This window comes from Anastrepha obliqua, chromosome 1 (genome assembly GCF_027943255.1).
Source record: "Anastrepha obliqua isolate idAnaObli1 chromosome 1, idAnaObli1_1.0, whole genome shotgun sequence".
Taxonomy (NCBI): Eukaryota; Metazoa; Arthropoda; class Insecta; order Diptera; family Tephritidae; genus Anastrepha; species Anastrepha obliqua.
In genome coordinates this window covers 105,003,781-105,026,512 of record NC_072892.1, presented here as the reverse complement: position 1 = coordinate 105,026,512, position 22,732 = coordinate 105,003,781, and the positions used below count along the sequence as shown (strand labels likewise).

At 36.3% G+C, this 22,732-nt stretch overlaps 1 pseudogene; it reads left to right on the top strand.

Annotated features, from left to right (window-relative positions):
- Window positions 1-11,725: 11,725 nt before the first annotated feature.
- Window positions 11,726-14,152, top strand: LOC129236374 (protein piwi-like; annotated as a pseudogene).
- The last annotated feature ends 8,580 nt before the right edge of the window (window positions 14,153-22,732 follow it).

Below are 22,732 nucleotides of genomic sequence, written 5' to 3'. Positions count from 1 at the left end.
TGCGGATTAAATTTAAAGAATTGATGCATTTTTTATTCAAATCTCTTTTCCTTTTTGCACAAAATATAATGTAATATTTAACCGCACACACTCAATTCACGAACGCAAATAATATGTTTAGCCAAAGCAAGACTCGCATACATACCACTACATACGCAAAAGACTTTTTTCTTCATTTCACTCAACCAAACGGTCGGGGAACAACCAGAGCAAAAAACAAAAACGGTTGCTCGAGCTCGTTAAAGAACCGTTGCAATCGGTTGCTCTCTGAGTCTTTTCTGAAAATTTGAGTAAAAGACATTTATTTGCAGACAAGGAGAAACAATCAGTTATTTGCGACTTCTGCTTTCGATCAATGCCGAAACAAAAAATTATTTAGCATGGTAGTTGTTATATAATTAAGTTATTCTTATGCCGTTCCAGGTGATATACTTTTTTTTGATCTCTTTGGTTAAACTTCACTTGGAACTGCAGCTAGATTAAAACACTTTTCATTTTTGATAGTTAAGGCACTTTATTAACACTCCACTTATAGAACTATGTATACTCTGCTATCCTAAAAACTAACCGCGCTTAAGTGCTTTTTTAATGACGACTCTTTCAGCTGTATCGTGCGCACGATTTGTTTCGGCAAAATGCGAAGCGTCGGCATACAGAAAAAGTACTTAAGCAAGGTATGGGATAGTCACAGCGGCAATAACCAAAGATGACTTGATCGATGCTGGCGGCCAGCCATCGCCGTACAAACGTACATATATGTATGTATCACACACATGTATGTTTGTAACCAAAAGAATGCACTGCCTGCATTCTTGCGGTATTTATGTATGTTTGTCGACCAGAACACCATGCCAGTACCGCTGTGTTAACTAGAGCATCGGCAACCATGTTAGTTTTCCCAGGTTTGTATAATAATTTATAGTTGTATTCCTCTATTCTTGCCTTCCATCGTTTTAGTTTAGCATTGTTATTGCTATTGCTTAAGGCGAAGGTAAGGGGTTGATGGTCAGTTAATATTTTATTTTCTTAGCACCGTAAAGGTAGGTCCTAAGCTTGTCGAGTGCCCATATAATAGCAAGCATCTCCTTCTCAATCGTTGAGTAATTCTCCTCGGTTTTATTAAGGGATCTGGAGACGTATGTAATTGGCTTATCTTTGCCAATTTCGCCCTGAGAGAGGACAGCTCCAATAGCTACATTGGAAGCATCTGTTGTCAGGATGAAGGCTTTGGTGAAGTCCGGAAATGTAAGGATCTCCGAAGACACAAGTAACTCTTTTAAGTCATTAAAAGATTTCATAGCTTCTTTGTTTAGTGAAATGCTAACCCTTTTCGATTGATTTGCTTTTGCTTGAGCGTAAATACCTCTTGTTAGGTTTGTTAGGGGCTTAGCAACTTTCGCGAAATCCCTTATAAATCTTCTGTAGTAAGAAGCTAAACCTAGGAAGCTTTTTAGTTCCTTCAAATTTTTGGGTGGCAATATCCTCTTTATGGAGGAAATTTTTTCAGGGTCGGGTAGGATTCCATCCTGTGTGACAACATGCCCTAAAAATTCTACGTTTGTCCTGAGGAATTTCGATTTTTCGTAGTTGACTTTTAGTCCTGATTTTTGAAGTAATTCAAACACAAGTTCTAAATTTTTTATATGTTCTGCCATATCTTTCCCTACGATGATAATATCATCAATGTAGACGTAACAGCTTTTGCCGATTAAGGGTTTCAGAACATCATTAATCATCCTTTGAAAGATGGATGGCGCGTTTCTTAGTCCAAACGGTAGCCTGGTAAACTCGTATTTACCATTGGCCGTTGAAAACGCTGTTTTCTTTATATCCTTTTCCTTCATTTTGATCTGGTGAAATCCAGATGATAAATCTAGTGTGGTGAAGTACTTGGATTTGCCTAAACTTGCTAATGTGTTATTTATATCCGGTATGGGATATGTGTCAGGAATGGTTACTGCATTTAAGCGTTTGAAATCTATAACCACCCTGTACCTTTTTCCCCCAGATGGCCCTGGCTTCTTCGGCACTACCCACAAGGGAGAATTATAAGGACTTTTTGAAGGCCTAATTATGCCGTCCTTTAGCAACTCTTTTATCTGTTTATCCACATCTTCCCTAAGATTCGCTGGGTAGGGGTATGATTTTGTGTAAACGGGTTCCTCTGTTGTTGTTTTAATTTCTGCGCGGACACTCGTGTCAATAGTGCCGCTGTCCGAAACAGGACCAAAAATTTCTGCATATTTTCGTTTAATAGTTTCTATATCATCAGTACCAGTGGTTAGGGTATTTACTTGCCTACCCGTTTTTTCTTGTAATTTAATTTCGGTATCATTTAATCGTAGCGTATTATTTTTTCTATCAATTATAGCTCCTAAATTTTTTAAGGTGTCGTCCCCTATTATGCCATCGAACGATTTTAGATTTGGCAGTACGAAAAAGTCGAGTTTAGTCATAATGCCCAAATTTTTGAAAAATTGACCACTTACTTTGTGGGTTATCAGTACCTGTCCAGCTGCAGATTGCACGGTAAATGGTTTATCTAACTTTTTGGAACCTACAGAAATTTTATCAGAAATGAAATTTTTGTTAGCTCCAGTATCAATTAGGAATTTTAAAATTCCATTGTTTTTTATGTGGTAATTTATGTAAGGAAGGCTTGATCGGCGTCTATCATAAAATTTATTTCCTCGCCATTCTCTTGCTCATCAATTTCTTCGTCTTCTGACTCAATATTATACAGTTTTGGTTGTTTCCTTGGTATATTTGAGGTATTCTGTGACCTCGTAGCGTGTGCATTGTTTGGTCTGTTTATATAATTTACCTTTTGAGAAAGCAATGATGGATCAACCTCCATTGGGACAGGTGGTTTTGGCTGTGTAGGCCGTGGAGGTGGTCCTTGTAGTTGAGTTTGCCTAGCGTTATTTTGGTTTTTAAAATTATACATTTTATTCCTTTCTCGAACGTTCAATTCGTTTGATGCATTTGGTATTGCGGAATAATTGTTTTTTTTTGTAGTTTGCATTGCCGGAACTTTTTGGGTAAATCGAATGATTTCTTAAGTTCATATTTTGAATTTCTAAGCAGGAAGCATAGGCTTCAGGTAATGTTTCCGGCTTTTGGATTATTAATATCCTCGAAAGCTCACCTTGCACTCCTCTAATGAAAACATCGAGTGCCCTAGTCCTGTAGCTATCTATCAGAGCGCTTATAGCTTCCTCTGAATGTACCTGAGCCTTAATCTTATTTATTATAAGTGAGAGTTGGTAGTTAATCCTGGCGTAAAAGTGGTCTACACTAGAATTTCTCTGGCTTAATGTTGTTAGTTCGTATTCTAGAGTTCTGAGGTCACGCTTGTCTGCGTAGTGTAAGGAGAGGCAGGTCTTAATTTTTTCCCAGTCATCGTTAAATATGTTGTAAGAGATTAGGGCTGTATCCGCCGGTCCTCTTATTTTATTCCTAATATGCTGCATTATAATTAGCACGAAAGATGGGTCTGGTTTTAACTACCTCGTAATCTTTTAAAATAGATTCTACACTAGAGATCCATGAAATATATTGAATCGGATTTCCGTCAAAGATTTGCAGATCTTTCACGCAGTCTGGCAACCTCCTCATTTCGTTGAGTTCCGCCTCTGTTGCTGGCGCAATAGGTACGGGGTTATTTGTTGAAGGAGGACTAATCCTATTTTCTAATTCACCTATTCTACTGCTCATAACCCTCATCTGCTCGATTTGCAAATTGAGCGCGCCTGTTAACTGCGTTATTGCATTTTCAATACTTTCCATTTTTATTTTTAATTATTAATTATTAATTTATATATAATTATATATTTAATAATAATTTAGTTGTGGTTTTTTGTATAAAGATAATTTCTTAATAACTTACAATAATACGAGGAACAGCGTCACTTTCACTTTGGTCATCACTGGACGTCCTGGTTCTTCCGTTTTCGAAGGCTTATCTCCGTACTCAGGTACAGGTTGTGTCACGATAGTAGGCGGCTGCAGGCGGTTGTACAATACTTCAATGCGGTCTCTTGGATATTTGATCCTGATGAATTTTTTGTGGTTTAAGGATTTTATTACCAGGAAAAATTTGCATCCTTTCCAAATAAAAATCGTGTAGGATTTATCCGTTTCACGCTTTTTGAAAGCTAGGATATTGATAAAGTTTTCGTGGTTTTAAGGTTTTATTTCACACTCTCTTTTTCTTTGAGCTTAATTAATTACTCAATAAACACTAGAAAATGTTGTATCCTTTTTTGTTTAAAAAATCTTGTAGGATTTATCCGTTTCACTTTTTTGAAGTTTTAATTTATGTTGGGCGCCAGTTATCGACTGCAGGCCACGACCATTGAAAATGAATTTTTAGTTCAACTAAACCTGATTACTTTATTTACTGATGTCTTAAGGGGGTATTCTGGTCTAGAGCCCTACTTTTTGGGTATTTTTTAAACTAGGATAAAAGAAAAATTAAAAACATTTTTACTATCCGTTTTTTTATATAATATTTATTGATGTTTAAGGTATATAAAAAAAATTAAAAAAAAAAAAGTCAAAAATTCATCCAGTGACAGGTCGGTGAAGTAGGGGTTGCTAGTCAAACAGTGCTCCCTGGTTGACATGATTCCAACCCTTGTAGTGATCTAAATCGAACAAACAAAGAAAATTCTTAATTAGTAAAGATGTCGCTACATCTTGAGCCTCGGCCGAAAAAAAAAAATAAAAATTCACAAAATGGCGCCTACTTGAAAAAAAAAATTTTTTTTTACCCCTGTTTTTTGACCTTTACGAATTTTTTAAAAATACTTCAAATTAAAATTTTTCAAAATCCAATGCTCCAGTGATAAAGAGATGTATGAAAAAGATTCTCACCAAATTTCAAAGGGATCGGTCAGATAGAACTTCAGATATCGTGTCAACCACCTCAGCAAAAGGAGTTTTGAGAAAAACGCGTTTGAATTTCGCCGTCCGCTCAAACCAGTCTAGCTGTCGCGTCACTAAAATAGTTGTAATTTCGAAAATAATTCGAATTTTGCAAAATCCTTTTAGGGAGATATTTTTGAATACCTAGACTATCGAATTTTGAAAAAAAAAAAATTTCGATTTTTTCAAATTTCTAGACTAGAATACCCCCTTAAATAGTACAAAATTGCTTACTCGCTAATACAATTTTGCTTACTTACTAATACAATTTGCTTACTTAATATAATATACTAAATTCTTATTCTGCAACAATTTACAATAAAATTGCTTATTTACTAAATTCTTATTTGTGTAATTCAATATTACTATTATTGTTGTTGTTGTTGCTGGAAGTAAGTAAATATTGGCTAATCGTCAAATTGCAAATGGAACAGGTAAGTAAGGTTATTCACATTTTGTCGCGATCACTTTCGTTCGCACAAAATGTGATTTTGCTGTTTCTGCATTTTTATGAACAGAGAATATAAGTAAGGTTCTTCACATTTTGTCGCGATCACTTTCGTTCGCACAAGATGTGATTTTGCTGTTTCTGCATTTTTATGAACAGCGAATATTGACTGTGTTAACTTATATGTTAGTTGAATATAGTGTACTTTAAAGATTTGCAATGTTGTGTTTATATAAAAGCTTCCTTTACTTTCATGAATTTATTTTCAAAGGTATTCTTAAATTATAAATTATGGCTTTTCTTTAATAAATTAATAGATTCCTTTTTTATTGTTTTCTCAAATATTTTAGAATTCTAGCATTATTCTTTATATTGTATATAATTTTTTCTATTAAAAAAAACAAAATATGTAGGTATTGTGCTTACGCTGTGAAGAACAGGATCGTTAACATGATTTCTGGACAGTCCGCTTTGGTCCCTTTTGTCGTGTTTATTCGCCTACTCATGGAGCGGATGATGTCACTTGTTGATGGCGGTGAACTTCCCTGTAAGGTTTTTCGGTCGTTGAGCTTTGCTGTGGATGTTGTTTCCCTTGATAAATTTTCCGTGTATCACCTTAGGTTTTATCACTTTTTATCTTTGAGGGTTCCACTTTTTCGAAAGTCAGTATTACTTTTCCAGGATTATTTGAAGAGTTTTTTGTTTTAATTAGTCACTTGTTCTGGGATTTTGGAGAATTTTTAACCACTCTTTCCAGGATTTTTTAGAGTGTGTTTTTTATTAACCACTTTTTTCCAGGATTTTTTAAAGGTTTTTATTAAACACTTTTTCCAGAGTTTTTATTCAACCACTTTTCCCTGTTTTTTTTTTGTGAGTTCCTTATTACGTTGGACGCCAGTTAGTCCGCGCACCGCCAGCTCAAACCAGTGTAGTCGAAACTGAACTTGAACTTGCTTTATTGATTTTTGATTCTTACTTTTATACAACAATTTCGCTTATTTGCTATTATATTTTTATTTACACAGCATTTTGCATTTCCGTTTAACTTTGTATTATTGCTTTGCCATAATTTATATTTTTGCTAACACATCTTTTTATATCCTAAGCTTACATTATTGTTTAATAAAAACTGCTTTATATCAATTTACATTATTGTTTTATAAAAATGCCTAATATTAGTTTTGTTGTTGTTTTATTGGGTGTGCTTATAAAAATGCTTAATTGTAGAAAGTGCGATGTGCTAATAAAGGTGCTTAATATTAAGTTGTTGTTGTATTGTGTGTGTAGAATGTGTGGTGTGCTAACTTGTATGTATGTGCATATATATATGTAAAAGGAGTATTTAATTATAAAAATGTACCATATTACAGAGTATTGTAGTAAAATGAAAATGAATATTCAGCTCTCGTGCTCCTCCACTGCGACTTTCCGCTTCAGCTGTCCGCCGACTACTACTTCTAACGCCAAAAACTGTTTATCTCGCTCGCTGTATCAAAACGTATACTCCGTTTTACATATATATACATATGGTTTTGTTGTTTTGGTTTTTCTTATATTTTAATGTTTATTTTATTTTATAGCTCACAGATATATAAAGTTATAGTTCATTTACAATTATTAGTAAAAAACGAAATTAATGTAATGCGAAACTTAAGAAAAGTCGATGGCGGAATGAAAAAAGGATCGTTGCGTCCACGTCCACGGTTAGAATTCAACTGCTGACAAGTTTCGCTCACTCTCTCTACTACTCCTCGTTCCCACACTCGGCCATTCTGTACTACTCATCTGTCTCAGATGAGCTACCGCCTTCTGTTTGCGCATTCTCACTAAAGTCAGATGGTTCGCCTTCTTGCACCCATGCTTTCATCTTATCCGCACTTGTTGTTGTTGAAAGGGGTCCCTCTCCATTTCCCATATTTTCAACTTTATAACGATCAAACCCCTTCGATGCTACTACTCTGTACGGACCCAAAAACTTCGGTTTGATTTTAAGGCCGACTCCGAACTGCGTGCGGCGTTGCAAAATTAGACGCATAAGTTGTTAGCGTGAATTCCTTTTCGAAATTCGGATCTAATATGAAGTCCTCGGAAGTAAGGGCTGTTTTCAACTTATGAAATGCTTCGATTGCATCGGCGTTTAAGTTAATTTTAACTTTTGAGGATTGATTTTTGGACATTCGTCCTTCTTCTCCTCTTAAAAGGGATGTCAGGGATTTAGCGAGCCTTGCATAATCACGTACAAAGCGACGGTAATACCCTGATAGACGTAAGAATGAGCGCAATTCTTTTAAAGATTTAGGATACAGTATCCTTTTAATTGCATCAACCTTTGCCGGATTTGTTTTAACTCCTTCTGAAGAGATTATGAGTCCTAAGAATTCAACGGATTTTTTGAAAAAATTACACTTATCAAGTTGCACTTTCATGTTCGCTTCTTGAAGCGTCTTGAAGATTGATTCTAGATGACAGATATGGTCGCTTTCAGTCTTGCTGAAAATGATTATATCGTCGATATAAACAAAACATATTTTGGCTATATGATCACCTAGTATATCATCAAGTGCCCTCTGAAAAATTCAAGGGGCATTTTTTAAGCCAAAAGGTAACCGAGTGAACTCGTATTTACCATTACTTATTGAAAAAGCAGTTTTTTAAATGCCTGATGCTTTAAGAGGGATCTGATGAAACCCACTCTTTAAGTCCAGCACGGAAAAGAACTGGTTTTTCCCTAGTTGCGTAAGGGCATCGTTGATCTCTGGGATCGGGTATCTATCTGCGATAGTTTGCTCATTCAGCTTTCGGTAGTCAACAACAACTCTGTATTGCTTATTTCCTGCGGAATCGGGTTTTTTTTGGCACAATCCATACGGAGGAATTGTATGGAGATCTAGATGGTCTTATTATGCCATCTTTTAACATTTCTTGAATTTGAGTTTCTACTTCCGATTTTACGGAAGTTGGGTAAGAATAATAGCGGGTATAGACTGGTGTATCGGTCTTAGTTCGAATTTCGCCTATTACTTTGGTTGCATAAGTGAGTTTTGTATCTGGTTCTGCGAAAAGATTCGGGAATTTATTTGCTAAATTTCTTAGCGAGTGTTTCTGTTCTTGTATCATATGGTCATCTTTAATGCTGATTGTGTTGACGGTTTTTGAAATTAATTGTTTCTTTTTAATTTTAATGGTGTTTCCTATAGTTACGAGGTTGTTTCTCGTATGAATAACCGCATTTAGTGCTTTAAGGCTATCGTTGCCAAGTATACCATGGAACGATTTCAAAGTTGGGAGTATAAAAAATTTAAGGTTAATGTCCCTGAGATTAAAAAGATTAGCGGATGTATGTTGGGTGACCTTTACGTCTCCTGCTATTGACTTTGCGTAGAAAACTTGTTCGTTAGGTATTGCCTGTTTTACAAAGTTCGGTTGAATGTAATTTTTTGTAGATCCGGTGTCTATTAATAGTTTGAGAATGTCTCCACTCTCCGTCTTGCACTGAATGTACGGTAGCAAAGAGTGCGTTAGCCTAAAAAATGTATGTCACTAGTGTCCAAATAGTCTTTGTCGTCATTGTCGGTGTTATATTGGAAATCGTCGGAATTGTTTTGGAAATCTTCGGGATCGTTTTGGTCAATGTAGTATTGCTCAGGTGGTTATAGGTTTCTGAATCTATGTGAAAGTTTCTTTGCATTTTTTGTGGCGGTAGTGGATTGCCAGTTGTGGGTCTTTTTCCCACAAATTCATTTGGTTTTGGTTTGTTCATATAGTTTATGTTCTCCAATTTCAGGCAGAGATGGAGTACCTGAGGAAGGTCTGCCGGTTGTCTTATACCGAGGAGTCTCGGCAAATCGCCTTTTAAGCCTCGAATGAAAGTATCGAGAGCTTTGTCTCGGTACGTTCGAATTAAGAGATGCATTGATTCTGGACCGGCGTCGATGCATCCAATTTTATTTAATATAAGCGACAGGTGAGAATATACCTGTTGGTAGAACTCTTGGATGGTGAGGTTACCCTGCACCAAAGAGGTCATCTGGTACTCAACGGTACCTAAATCGCGTTTGTCCGCGTAGTGAAGGGTGAGGCATTTTGAAATGGCCTTCCACTCCAAAGGGGTATTGTACCACTCGAGGGCAATGTCTGCATTACCCACGATCTTGTTTCGTACGACATTAAGTAAGCCATAATATTTGGGGCTTCCTCTTTGGGGCTCGTAGATCTAATGAACGCGATCTACACTTTTCTTCCAGGAGTTAAACTCTCCTGATTGCCCTGAGAATTCTCTAATGCATCGGACAACGTCCGGGATTTTGTCTAGATCCGAGACATTATTCGAATGAATTTGGATTCAGCGCGGCCTGTACGATGTTTCTTCCTTCTTCCTTCTAACCATTCTGGTCACTACATCCGTCAACTGTGTCATATTTATTTTCGGGATGTTAGGGACAGGAGATGGTGTTGTATTTGTGTTTAAAACTGGGGGCCTGATTAAATTGCTAGGGTTAGACATTTTCCACTTTTACTAATTTTCACTTATTAATATTACTTTCAAATTATTAGTATTAATTTTTAATTATTAATATTTTATTAATATTCAATTTTCCTTCTAAATTTCTTTTGATAATCTGTAATATTCTATAGTATTCGATTTCCTTTCTTAAATTTTCTTTTGTATACATTTATTTAACTTTCTTAATATTCAAATCTTTTAATGGATTTTAATATATTTGACTTTTTTTACTATACGATTCCCTTTTGGATAGATTTTATATTTTATTTCAATTTCGGTCTTTTAGTTTCCTTGAATAAATTTAATATAATAACGAATATAACAACGAATCCTGGCATTGTTAGGTAAATTAAATTGCTCCGGGCTTTTTGTGTGCACTTCATAATTTATTGTATCTTTATTTGTTAATGTACTAAATGTTATGGAATATTTTAATTTATATATAAGTTAACGTGTCCCGCAGGACATCGTTGAAAAAATTAAAGTTGGGGGCCAACCACTCGGCCCCTTTACGATACTTACTCCTATTTTGCTGCCAATGAAAAATGCCTTGTGATTTCTTTACGTCCAGAACCAAGAATGCTTTTACAATTTATTCTTATGCCTAAGCTAAGCTAATTCTTAATCTAACAAATTGCTGACCTAGCGGTTCACACGGTGCAGCGGCGGTTATATATTAACGCTGCTGTGCATGTGTCATCTGATACGCATTGCTAGCGAATCGCAGTCAGGCAGCTGCCTTAACTTGCTGACATAGCGGTTCACATGGTGCAGCGGTGGTTATATACTAACGCTGCAGCGCATGTGCAATCTGATGCGCATGGCAGTCAGGCAGTCGCCTTAACTCCTCCCCCTTTAAATATCTGCGTCCCGCAGATTGGGTGACGAAGGGCGTTTCTCGATCTTTCGACTAAGTTGGTTCTCGATTTTTATTTCGGGTAAATGGATCCTTGCTATGAGCTTCCTCCAGATAAACCAAATAATCACCATAAGTAACAGTAGTCCTGATCCCTTGGATAATATAAAACAATTCGTCTCAGACTTGAGGTGCTTCAATATTTCCAAGTTGTCAATTGCTATTCCATGTACCAGATCGAGGTTTATAGCCATTGTGCGGTTCGTGACGCGAGTTAGGATTGGTGGGAGCACCTGAACTCCTGAGGTGGTAATGCTGGACTTATGTTGCCAACGAAATTGTTCAGGAAAATAGTATCATCTTTGATTACTTCGACGGTAGATGCGTTGCTTGTCAGGTAAGGACAACTTGTTTCTCCGCCCTTGAGAAGACGAGCCAAACAACCAGCCTCCGGTAACAGGTCCAAGGATTTCTTTTCACATACCCTTGCTGAGGATAAGTGCAAACAGTCTCCCCTTATGCCAAACGTCTCCTGTTTGCTTATAAGGATAGTTTTGTACGTCAATTCTAACCGATGGCCTTTCTGGACATTAGTTCGTGTGATAAGGTGGTTGAATCTTTCCTCCGTGACCTTAGACAGAGATAACACGTACAGCAATAGCGTGTTGTTGGTGTAGATCGAAGGTTTGCTATACTCGATGGCTTCAATAGCATTACTGTATGGAAGGATGTCAATCTCGCCAACAAGCTGGTTAACTTCTTCCTTGCTTGAGAGATTGCTATTGACGATGCCAGCCTTAGCCATTTGGCACGCGCGTATCAGCTCGTTCACGTCTTCCCTCAGAATAGCTATCTTGTTTTGGACATCCTGCTCGAGCCTTTCCCTGGTTCTTCGATCGACGACGTCATTTGTGATCGTCATAACGCTGTTTAGCTTCTGCAATACGGTGTCGAGGTATTATAGGTCAAAAGCGTGGATTAATTCAAAATGACCGCTGATGACATAGCCGCTACCGTGCTCCACCGTAACAATTGAGGATTCAAGTTTAAAGATATTTTTAAATGTAATAATTTGTTCTAAAACTATTACAGTGCTTCAAACTTCTAGGCGATTTTAACATGTTCTATTTTTCTTTTAAATTTTTAATTTTACTTTCAAATTAGCATTAACCTATCTTGCAATGAATTTTAAAGTTTAAAGATATTCTTAATAATTTCTTTTAAAACTATTGTAATGTCTTAAGTTAATATTGCCAGTTGCGCGTGTTCTTTTCTTGAAAGCAACTTGTTCCTAATCAGAATATCCTTTGAAAGGAAAAAACAATCAAAACAAGTGGCTTTTAGGAAAAGAGGAGCGTTACATATATGGCAAAAAATATTATATTTTTTTTTTGTACAATTTACAACGCTTTACATTATTTGAATATTGGCAAAAAAAAATATTTTTTTTTGTACAATTTACAACGCCTTAGATTATTTGAATATATTTGGCGTATTTTTTCCTTTTTTGATTAACAGTTTCTTTCTCTCTTTTTTCTTAAATATAAAAATATTTTTTTTTTTTTTTTTTTTTTTTTTTTTTTTTTTTAAATTTTAGTTTTACTTTATGATTTTGTGTATCAATTAATTAATTAAAATTTTGTGTATTAATAATAGTTAAAAAAAAAAAATTTATTATAATTTTTTCTTTAAAGTGCCATTCCCATGAGGAGTCGAACCCCGATATTCAAAGAATATCCACCAATTTTATGGGTTGAGAGAGTTATTTTTATTGTATTTATTTTTATTTCAACGTGGCAAAAAATATTTGTATTTATTTATTTTTTTGTAAGTGCCATTCTTTTTCTTAAAAGCTCTCTATTAATTTCATCATTCCCATGAGGAGTCGAACCCCGATATTCAAAGAATATCCACCAATTTTATCGGTTGAGAGAGTCATTCTTATTGTATTTATTTTTTATTTCAACGTGCCAAAAAATATCTGTATTTTTAATTTTTATGTGCCTTTTAAAGTGCCATTTCTATATATTGTATATATATAGGTATATATTTTTACTCATTCACTCTTCCTTATGAGGAGTCGAACCCCGATATTCAAAGAATATCCACCAATTTTGTGGATTGGAAGAGAGCTGCTTTTCTTTGTACTGTGCCTCCCCCCATAAAAATCGTGAGGGTGACACTATCCAAAAATTAAACACGTTGGGCAATTGGAGGTGGCTGATTCACAGCAGCTACAAGTGCTAAATCTTATTTTACGTCGTGCTATGGCAGGGCTGAATTTAGAACTTGTTGGGCGTAGTTTCTTTGATCCGAAGGCAAAGCATTGTCTAAACAGTTTTTACCTCGAATTATGACCTGAATATCAAACTTCAATACGACAACATGAGCAAGGCATTCTCTTATGTGCTGAAATTGCTCATAAAGTAATGCGCACTGATACGTTATATAAAATTTTACAAGATTGCGTCGGCAAACCAGACTACCATGATGCTTTTAAAGGAGAAGTCGTTGGAACAATAATCCTTACCGACTATAATAATAATATCGAATAAATGACGTGGATTTCCAACAGTCGTCCAAGTCGAAATTTCCAACCAAGGATGGAGAGATTTCGTATGTTGATTATTATAAAAAACGTTACAATTGCAATGAATTTGCAGATTGGACGCGAGAATTCCGAAATAATTCAATGTACAAACACGTTGACATTAAGAGGTGGTACGTGATTACGCCATCACGGAATTTACGTGAAGTTCAAAATTTCGTACAAGTGTGTATAAGAGCAGCTAATGGAATGCGTATGGGCATTGCTTTGAAAGCATATCAACAAGAGCATGGTGTGTTACCAAAGAAAATCCTCTTCTATCGTGACGGAGTCGGTGCTGGGCAATTGCATCAAGTTTTCAGCACCGAAGTGAAATTTTTTATAGGAAGGTTAAACAAAATGTATTCTGATTATGAGAGGAAACCTACGATTTGCCCCTTGGCGTTTATAGTAGTATCGAAGTGAATTAATACTCGTTACTTCATTAATGGCAGGAATCCACCTCCAGGTTCTGTGGATGAGGAACTCGAGCAAGAGTATGAGCGTGTGGGCTCTGAAAAACCACCTATGTTTGCATACATTGTGGTACCGAAAAGTATTAATACCCGACTCTTTGCACGAGGCCGAAATCTGCCTCCTGGTACAATAGTCGATGATGTAGTTACATGTCCAGAACGTTATGACTTTTTCTTGGTATCTCAGTCTGTGCAACAAGGAACAGTGTCTCCAACAACCTATAATATTGTATACAGCAATATTCGTTTAACACCAGATCAAATGCAGCTTTTAACATACAAAATGACCCATCTGTATTATAGTTGGAGTGGCACTTGCCATGTACCTGCCGTGTGCCAAGCAATGCTTTAGAAAAACAACTTTATTTCCTTTAAACAGTTTGAAAATGAGATAAACTAAAGTTTATCCATTTCAATTTTTCTTATATATTTTTTTCCTCTTTTTTTTTTATCTACTGCAATATACAGCGATTCTTTGGGACAACTACCTTACTAAAGGTGTTAGCGTGGGTAAGGGTTTTTTTGTTTTCTTTTTTTTTATCTACTGCAATATACAGCGATTCCTTGGGACAACTACCTTACTAAAGGTGTTGGCGTGGATAAGGGTATTCCTCATTGTCAAATTTTGTATATCTAGGCAGGCTGAGTATGCCTCTGGCAACGATCGCAGCTCTTGTATAATTAGCATCTTCGAAAGTTCAGGATTCAGGCCACGAATAAATATGTCCAACGCCCGATTCCTATAAGTTCGTAATCGATTATGGAAGTTTTTTAGTTGATCGAGGATAGCGTTAACCGCCCCATTTAATTCAGTAATTAACTTCTTTAGGCCCTCCATTTTTTAATTCTTTCCCTAAACCTTAAGGCACAGTACAATAGAAAAAAGAATGAATAAATTTGAGTGTTACCTTGTTTTTCTTTTTTTATTTTTTTTGTTTTATCGGCACGGCACGGCACGGATCGACTTTGCTTCTTTACAGAATTTTTTTTTTTTTTCATTCGGATTCTTTTGGTTCTTTCCTCCTATAAATGAGATATAATGAGTTTTTATCTTATATGATTCTCTATCATTTTTTTTAATTTTTTAATATTTTTAATAAAAAAAGAAAAATTTGTTTAAATTTACTTTATATTGTTATTACAGAAGTTTTCATAAATAAAAAATAAAAAGGAACAAAAAATTAGGAAAAAAAATAAAAAGGTAAATGTTGGTAACGATTTTTTTCGTTTTTCAAAAAAATTTTTTGTTTTTTTTTTTTTTGTTTTTTTTTTTTTGTTTTTGTTTTTTTTGTTTTTTTTTTTTTTGTTTTTTTTTTTTTTGTTTTTCTTTCTTCTCCAACGGATTATGCGAAGGAGGCATTTTAAATTCTTGTATAGGACAGAGGGTCATACTGTTCTTGAACCAGCTACGGAGAGATCGCCAGAGTCCCGTTTGGAAGTAGTGTAGCCATTTGTCAAATTCGATGGCACTACGAGCCTACTAGGGCACGATTCATCCCACTAACAAGCCTGCTCTTGTAGTAATGACCATTTCCTTTGTACCAAGTTTACTTTCTTATTTTAGCTTATTTCAGAATAATTCTTTATTATTTTTTACTGTAATGTTTTCTGTTTTGTTTTTTTTTATTATTTTTTTTGTTTTATTTTATTATATTTTATTGGTTAAGGTCACCGAAGGGACGCGGGAACCCTTTTTAGTCGTCCTACAATCAGATTGTAGGCAACCTACTTAGGACGCTTCCTTCACACGATTCTCGGAAGCCTAAACAACTTCTAATTTAGCTGCCAGAGGCCAGAAATAGTTGGCGTGTTCCCATGTGAACGACAACGTGCACCCAGATAGGGCGTATCCAGTCCACTGGCTGCAGCTGCTTTATCATGCCGAGACCGTTGACGTTACCCAATTTATTTATGAACATGGCTGTAATTACACTAGCCAATTAACATTTTTCCTCTTTTTTTTTTTGATATTTGCGAATCCGGGCAAGGAGTCGAACCTTGTGCCAATGGCACCCACCAATTCGCCACAGATTTAAAATATGTAATTTTTCTCAACATCTTTTTGTATTCTTTCCTTCTGACGAGGAGTCGAACCTTGCACTATGAATGTTTCACAGTGCCCACCAATTTGTCAGGGATTTTAATACAATTTCCCCCGTAATTATCATAAAAAAAAAAATTTTATTTTTGCAGCCTTTTTATAAAATAAGGCATTCAGTTAATTAACAAGTACTTGGTCCCATGCAATCTCCACTGTGGAAGGTGTAGCATGACTACTATTGCGGGCACACAAGACTGTAACCGACCGACATTATAGTCGTAGGAGTCCGTCCTCGTAGGCGTAGGCATACGGCCTCCTGTGGCAATTCTAATGTCACCGAGCGCGGACGAAAAATTGCTGTGGTGCAGTAACAAGTAACATTTTGTTTTATTTCCTTGACAAATTTTAGCCATATTCATTTATCCTCGTGAGTAAATTGCCAGGAGGGTCCCCCCGTAGGTGGTGAATCGCTGAGCAATATCCTCCGAGTTTTATATTTTTTATCGCAGTAGTGCAGTTATAAGTAATGTTTTATTTAATTTACAAATTTTAGAAAAAATTTTTTCATCCTCGTGAGTAAATTGCCAGGAGGGTCCCCCCGTAGGTAGTGAATCGCTGAGCAATATACTCCGAGTTTTATATTTATTTATTGCAGTAGTGCAGTTTATTTAGTTCACAAATTTTAGAAATTTCCTTTCATCCTCGTGAGTAAATTGCCAGGAGGGTCCCCCCGTAGGTGGTGAATCGCTGAGCAATTTACTTCGAGATTCATATTTATTTTATAATTAATAAATTTTTTTATTTGAGTATTCACCCTTCACTGCACCTCACAAACCTTTCATTCTCGTGAGTAAATTGCCAGGAGGGTCCCCCCGTAGGTGGTGAATCGCTGAGCAATTTACTTCGAGATTCATATTTATTTTACAATTAAATTTTTTTTTTATTTGAGCATTCGCTCTTCACTGCACCTCACAAAATTATCGTCGCACTCCGCTCCATTTTGCCGGATATTCCCTTATTAAACAAGGGAATCCTTTGTGAAGCTCGCATTGCGGCTGTTATTTTGCACAAGTCCGGTTTCACATTGTGGAAGGGCATTTTCAAGTGATTTTTCGTTTTGCGCCGTGAATCTTTTCAAACACTTAATTTGATTTAATTTGAATTTATTTCAAATTCATTTTTAATTTTAGTTTATTTGGTCATCTCCGATTTTTAATATATTTATTAAATTTAATTTCATTTGAACTTAATTTATTTTGTGTTAATTTACATTAAAAAATTTGCTTTAGCTAGGATCTCAAGTTTAGTTTCCTGCTTAGTTTCAATTTGGTTTTAATTATAATTTGATTTATTTTATTTTATGAGATTTAATTTTATTTTCCATTCATTCTATTTTATTTCATCACATTTTTTATAACACGGCGCACTCACTTTTTCACTTTCACTTTTTGCCACTTCCTTTACAATACAAGGATTCCTTTGCGGATCCTTTACACTACAAGGATTCCTTTGCGGATCCTTTACACTTACAAGGATTCCTTTGCGGATCCTTTACACTTACGAGGATTCCTTTGCGGATCCTTTACACTTACAAGGATTCCTTTGCGGATCCTTTACACTTACAAGGATTCCTTTGTGGAGATCCTTGTTAGGTACCCCATCTTTTTTGAAAAAAGAGGGGTCCCTGCTCGGGCGCCAGTTAACGTGTCCCGCAGGACATCGTTGAAAAAATTAAAGTTGGTGGCCAACCACTCGGCCCCTTTACGATACTTACTCCTATTTTGCTGCCAATGAAAAATGCCTTGTGATTTCTTTACGTCCAGAACCAAGAATGCTTTTACAATTTATTCTTATGCCTAAGCTAAGCTAATTCTTAATCTAACAAATTGCTGACCTAGCGGTTCACACGGTGCAGCGGCGGTTATATATTAACGCTGCTGCGCATGTGTCATCTGATACGCATTGCTAGCGAATCGCAGTCAGGCAGCTGCCTTAACTTGCTGACATAGCGGTTCACATGGTGCAGCGGTGGTTATATACTAACGCTGCAGCGCATGTGCAATCTGATGCGCATGGCAGTCAGGCAGTCGCCTTAACTTATATCAAAATCATTTATTTCCTTATTAATTAAACTAAGACTGGCACCTGTATCTATTAGTGCTACGTATTCTTTATTTACGATCTTTAATGTTATCTTTGGCAGGCATTCAGTGGCTGCCTCGTAAAAAAAATGGTATTATTAATTTCAGGTCCTTCTGGGCTTTGCCTACCTAAATTTAAGCGATCTTGGCCAAACTTATGATTAGGGTGTCCTGCCACTCGAGGATTGTTATAACACCTTTCAATATTGTCCACTTCCATGGGTTCCGTGCGGTTTTGTCTAGGCGGTTGCCAGCGAACTTGGTTGGAATACGGCCTAGCGTGTCCCATTTGTGGCACACGTTGGAACTGTCTTGGGGTGTTATTATTTCTTGCGTCATTTTGGAATCTGTATCTTTCCGAATTATATAAAGGATTATTAAAAGCGTTTTGCTCTTCGCGCCTATAAAAATCATTAGTCCACTTATTTCTTTCTTGAAATTGTCGGTTATTTCTTTCATCCCTATTTTGATTATTATATGTCCTATTCTGATTATTATACGATGTTTTATTATGAAATTGTCCTTTATGTTTTTCTTCTCTTCCGAATCTCTTGTATTCGGGTCTTATGCACGTGTCTTCAAACCTTCTTTGATTCATTATATACAAAATATCTTTAATTGTCTTTGTTCGTAAATTTTGTCGAGTAATGTCCCTTGGATCATCTCTTTTATAGTATTCACTAACAAGCTGTCTATGTTTGTCAAGTCTATGCCAAGTTCACCATTATAATATACTATTAACTCGTCAGTTTTATACTTAATATTCTGAATTACAGTAATTAACTCGCTTACCGTATTAACTCGTAAATTGGCAACTTGCTTGTAGATTTCATGAGGCTCTGTGTCTGGTTTATACCTCAATTTCAGTGTGTCTTTAATTAGTTTCCAATTGTATGGTTCCGGGATGTTGATGATTGCGTTTTTAGCTTCTCCTTGGATTGTTTTGTAGTATATGGTTCTTACTGCTTCTTTTTTCTGTCCTTCATCTTCGAGCGTTGATATTAAATATTCCACGCTACTGAAGAATGAGTTTATTGTTGTGTCTCCGTGTCCTGTAAATGCTGGAAGGTGGTCGATGTTCTTCAGTATTCTGTTCAGTCTGTGTTGATCTTGTTGCTGCCTTTGTTGTAGATCTAGGTAGGGCAATCTTAGTTGCTCGAGTTGCTGCTCCCTTCGTGCGAGCTGCTCTACTAGATCTACCGGTGCCATTTCTTGCTGGGCCTGCTCCATCCTTCTCTTATCAAATTCCTTCTGCCTGGCTTGCCGAATTTTTGTACTTTTCTTGTAGCTTTTCACTTGATTATCGTTTAGTGGTTAGTACACGAATTTCTGTGTATTCACTGCACTATTGAATAACCCTATATTTTGTGGTGTCCACTGTTCTTTGTAATGAAGAATTGTTCACTGCACTTTATCTTTAGTGGTGTTCAATTTTCTTTTTATTGAATCAGTGTTCACTGAACTTTATCTTTAGTGGTGTTCACTTTTTCTTTTTATTGAATCAATGTTCACTGCACTTTATCTTTTAGGTTATACGTATGTTAAGTTATACCCTGGAGGGTCCGGTCAACTCCTGAGTTGGCTACGGATTCGCAGGATTAGATTTGGGTGTTATAAAAAATTTTTTAGTTTATTCACCGCCCGTATTTCGTTTCACTGGATCCTTTTACTTTTTAAAGGATCCTACCGACTGCGCCAATTTTGTATTCTACTCAAGCGGGAGAGAAAAAAAATAAAAGAAAGAACAAAGATTACTTTTGCCTTGAAGGGCTTCTCAACAACTGATTTATTATATTTTTCAATTATTACATTTAGACTTAAACTAATGTACATATGTATTTGCTTACTTTGCATTTAATATTTAATTTTACAAAATTGTTGTCAATATCTTATTCAGCATTTCCTTTCCCATACTTTTCAAGTAAGTCAAACTGTTGCAAAACAGGAAATGCGTTTCCAATTACTTTTACTTATTGTTCATTATTTTAGTTACAAACTCATCAATTTCGTCTGTTTTACAATGTGAATTTGTCTTTGAAATTGAATATGTAACTCGCGTGCAACGAGTCGCTTGCAGCGTATGCAGCGTTAACTTATATATGCATATATATAAGTTAAACTCTTTAATATCGGAAAGAGTAAAAAAACAATTTTTTGGGGAGCCATGATCCTTTATTGAGTTGCCAAACAAACTGAACTTTATAATTATTTGTACCCTATTTATACAAGTTAATGTTTTTGTAGGACAAAAAACCAGATTGAAGGAAAAAACGGTATGTCCTTTTCAACGTTTTATTACACACTAAACTTAAATCTATACAAGTAAAAAGAAATGAAGTAAAAAAGAAAACTGAGTAGGAATTCGGGTTGCCAACTACTTACAATTTCATTATCTTCCAATACTCCCTCTCAACCCGAATATATAATTCAAAATTATTACTTTTGTTCAATACATTTGTTTAATAAAGCAAAAAATCTTAAATTCTTTCAATTCAAAAATTAATGTTTTTCAATACAATCCCATAAGTTTAACAAGTTCTGAATGTTTTGCTTTAGTCAAATTTTTAGTTAATACATCTGCCAGATTAGAGTTAGTTGAAATATATTTTAGTACAATATCACCACTTTCAATTGATTCTCTAACATGATGAAATTTAATGTCAATATGTTTGGTACGGGCGTGATACAAATTATTCTTTGCTAGATGTTGCGCGCTTACGTTGTCGCCTCGTAACAATAGTGGTTTATCTTTCGAATAAAACCCTAATTCTATAAGTAAATATTTTAAGTAAATTGCTTCTTTCGCCGCTGTTGAAAGTGCATCGTACTCTGCTTCCGTAGTACTTAAAGCAACAATCGTTTGCTTTTTTGATTCCCATGAAATTGTAGCGCCCGCCATCATAAGCAAATAACCGGAGTATGATTTTCGGTCATTGAGGTCGCCACCCCAGTCTGCGTCCACATATCCACAGACTTCAGAGTTGTCAGCATAGTACCGAAGCTTGTAGTCAATGGTCTTGGCCAAGTATCGTAGGACATGCTTTGCTCCTATTTCGTGTTCAGCTTTTGAATTGATGTTACATTGCGCCAACTTGCTCACCGAATGTGAAATATCAGGTCGAGTTGTTACAGCTAAGTACATTAACGCGCTAATGAGAGACTGATAGGACGACGGATCGATCTGCTTCTCAGTATCATCGCTACGTTTGATTTGGTACCCAGCATCGAGGGGAGTTGATGCCGGTCCGCATTTCTTCAACAGATTGAGGATGTATTGCCTGTAGCCAACAGTAATAGCGCCAGTATCGCCATCGCGTTCCACCTCCATACCCAGAAAATGACTTATGGGCCCCTTGTCGACAATATCAAACGCATTAGCTAGCTCACGTTTGATTGTCGTCAGATCGTCTTGTGATGAGCATCCTAGAGATCATCCTTAGATCATCAACGTAAATAGCAATTAATGCCAACTTGCCTGAGTTTCGCCTTTGGTACAGGCATGGTTCATTCTTGCAGGAAACGAAACCCATTTCCCTTAAAATGGAATCCAAGGTAGAATTCCACTCCTTGCCGGACTGCTTAAGGCCATAGATTGCCTTGTTCAATTGTAAAACGCCACCGCCATTCTCGTGCATACTAATTATTTTGGACGTCGTCGTACTTTTCTGGTACTCTTATTTCGGGGTCGCTGGTCATCGCATTCAATAAATTACGTTGTTTCCTGGGCCGCCCTGGGTTCCCAGATCGAATGATTTTCGGCCTTCCTGGCCGCTTTTGAGCGCTATCGATGCTTCTATGGTCATGGTCTTCATCGTTGTCTTCTTCGTCGTTGTTTACTGGTACTTTATGGTTAAGAATTTCGTCGCAACTTCATCTTCCAGCAGCTGTAAATCTTCCTGCGTTGTGCCGTTTTCACGCGTTGTTTTTGACTTACGTTCGTCGAAGTATACATCTCTTCTTTCAATTATTTGATGACGTTTTGGATCGTAGAGGCGATAGGCTTTTGAGCATAACGAATAGCCCACCATATAACACTCTTCGCCTTTCGGCTGCAACTTATTTGACTTCGTTTTGTTTAGCGCTATAGCGAAAGAACCAAAAACACGGAGGTGCTTCACCATCGGCTTCTTTCTTCTCCACATCTCGTAGGGTGTCGTATCATTCAGCGCCTTTGTGGGAATGGCTTCAGCCCACAAATATTCACTTAAACCGGACTCTACAAGCATACTCCTAGCCATCTCGGTTAAAGTTCGTTTAAGGCGTTCGGCCACGCCGTTTTGTTGAGGTGTGTAGACAACCGAAAGTTCGCGTTTGATGCCATTTTCCTTGAAAAATCTGTCGAAATCATTGTTTATGTATTCACGGCCGTTGTCGCTGCGCACTGCTTTAATTTTTAATCCACTTTGGTTTTCAACCATATTCTTGAAATCTCGAAACTTTTAGAAGACTTCATCCTTCGTGCGTATAAATTACACGAAAGATCTTCTGGAGTAATCATCCACAAAAGTCACAAAATATTTGCTGCCGCCAATCGAAAAGGTTCACATACATTGGTGTGGATGAGTTCTAGTAAATTTTGAGACCGATATTGAGCCAATTTTGGAAATGGCTTGGCGTACATTTTGCTCTTTACGCACACTTCGCATCTTACGTTTCTTGGCACATCGCTGATATTAATATTTTGCACCAAGTTTTTTTTGACTAATTCATGCAGATCGTCGTAATTGAGGTGACCAAATCTGCGATGCCA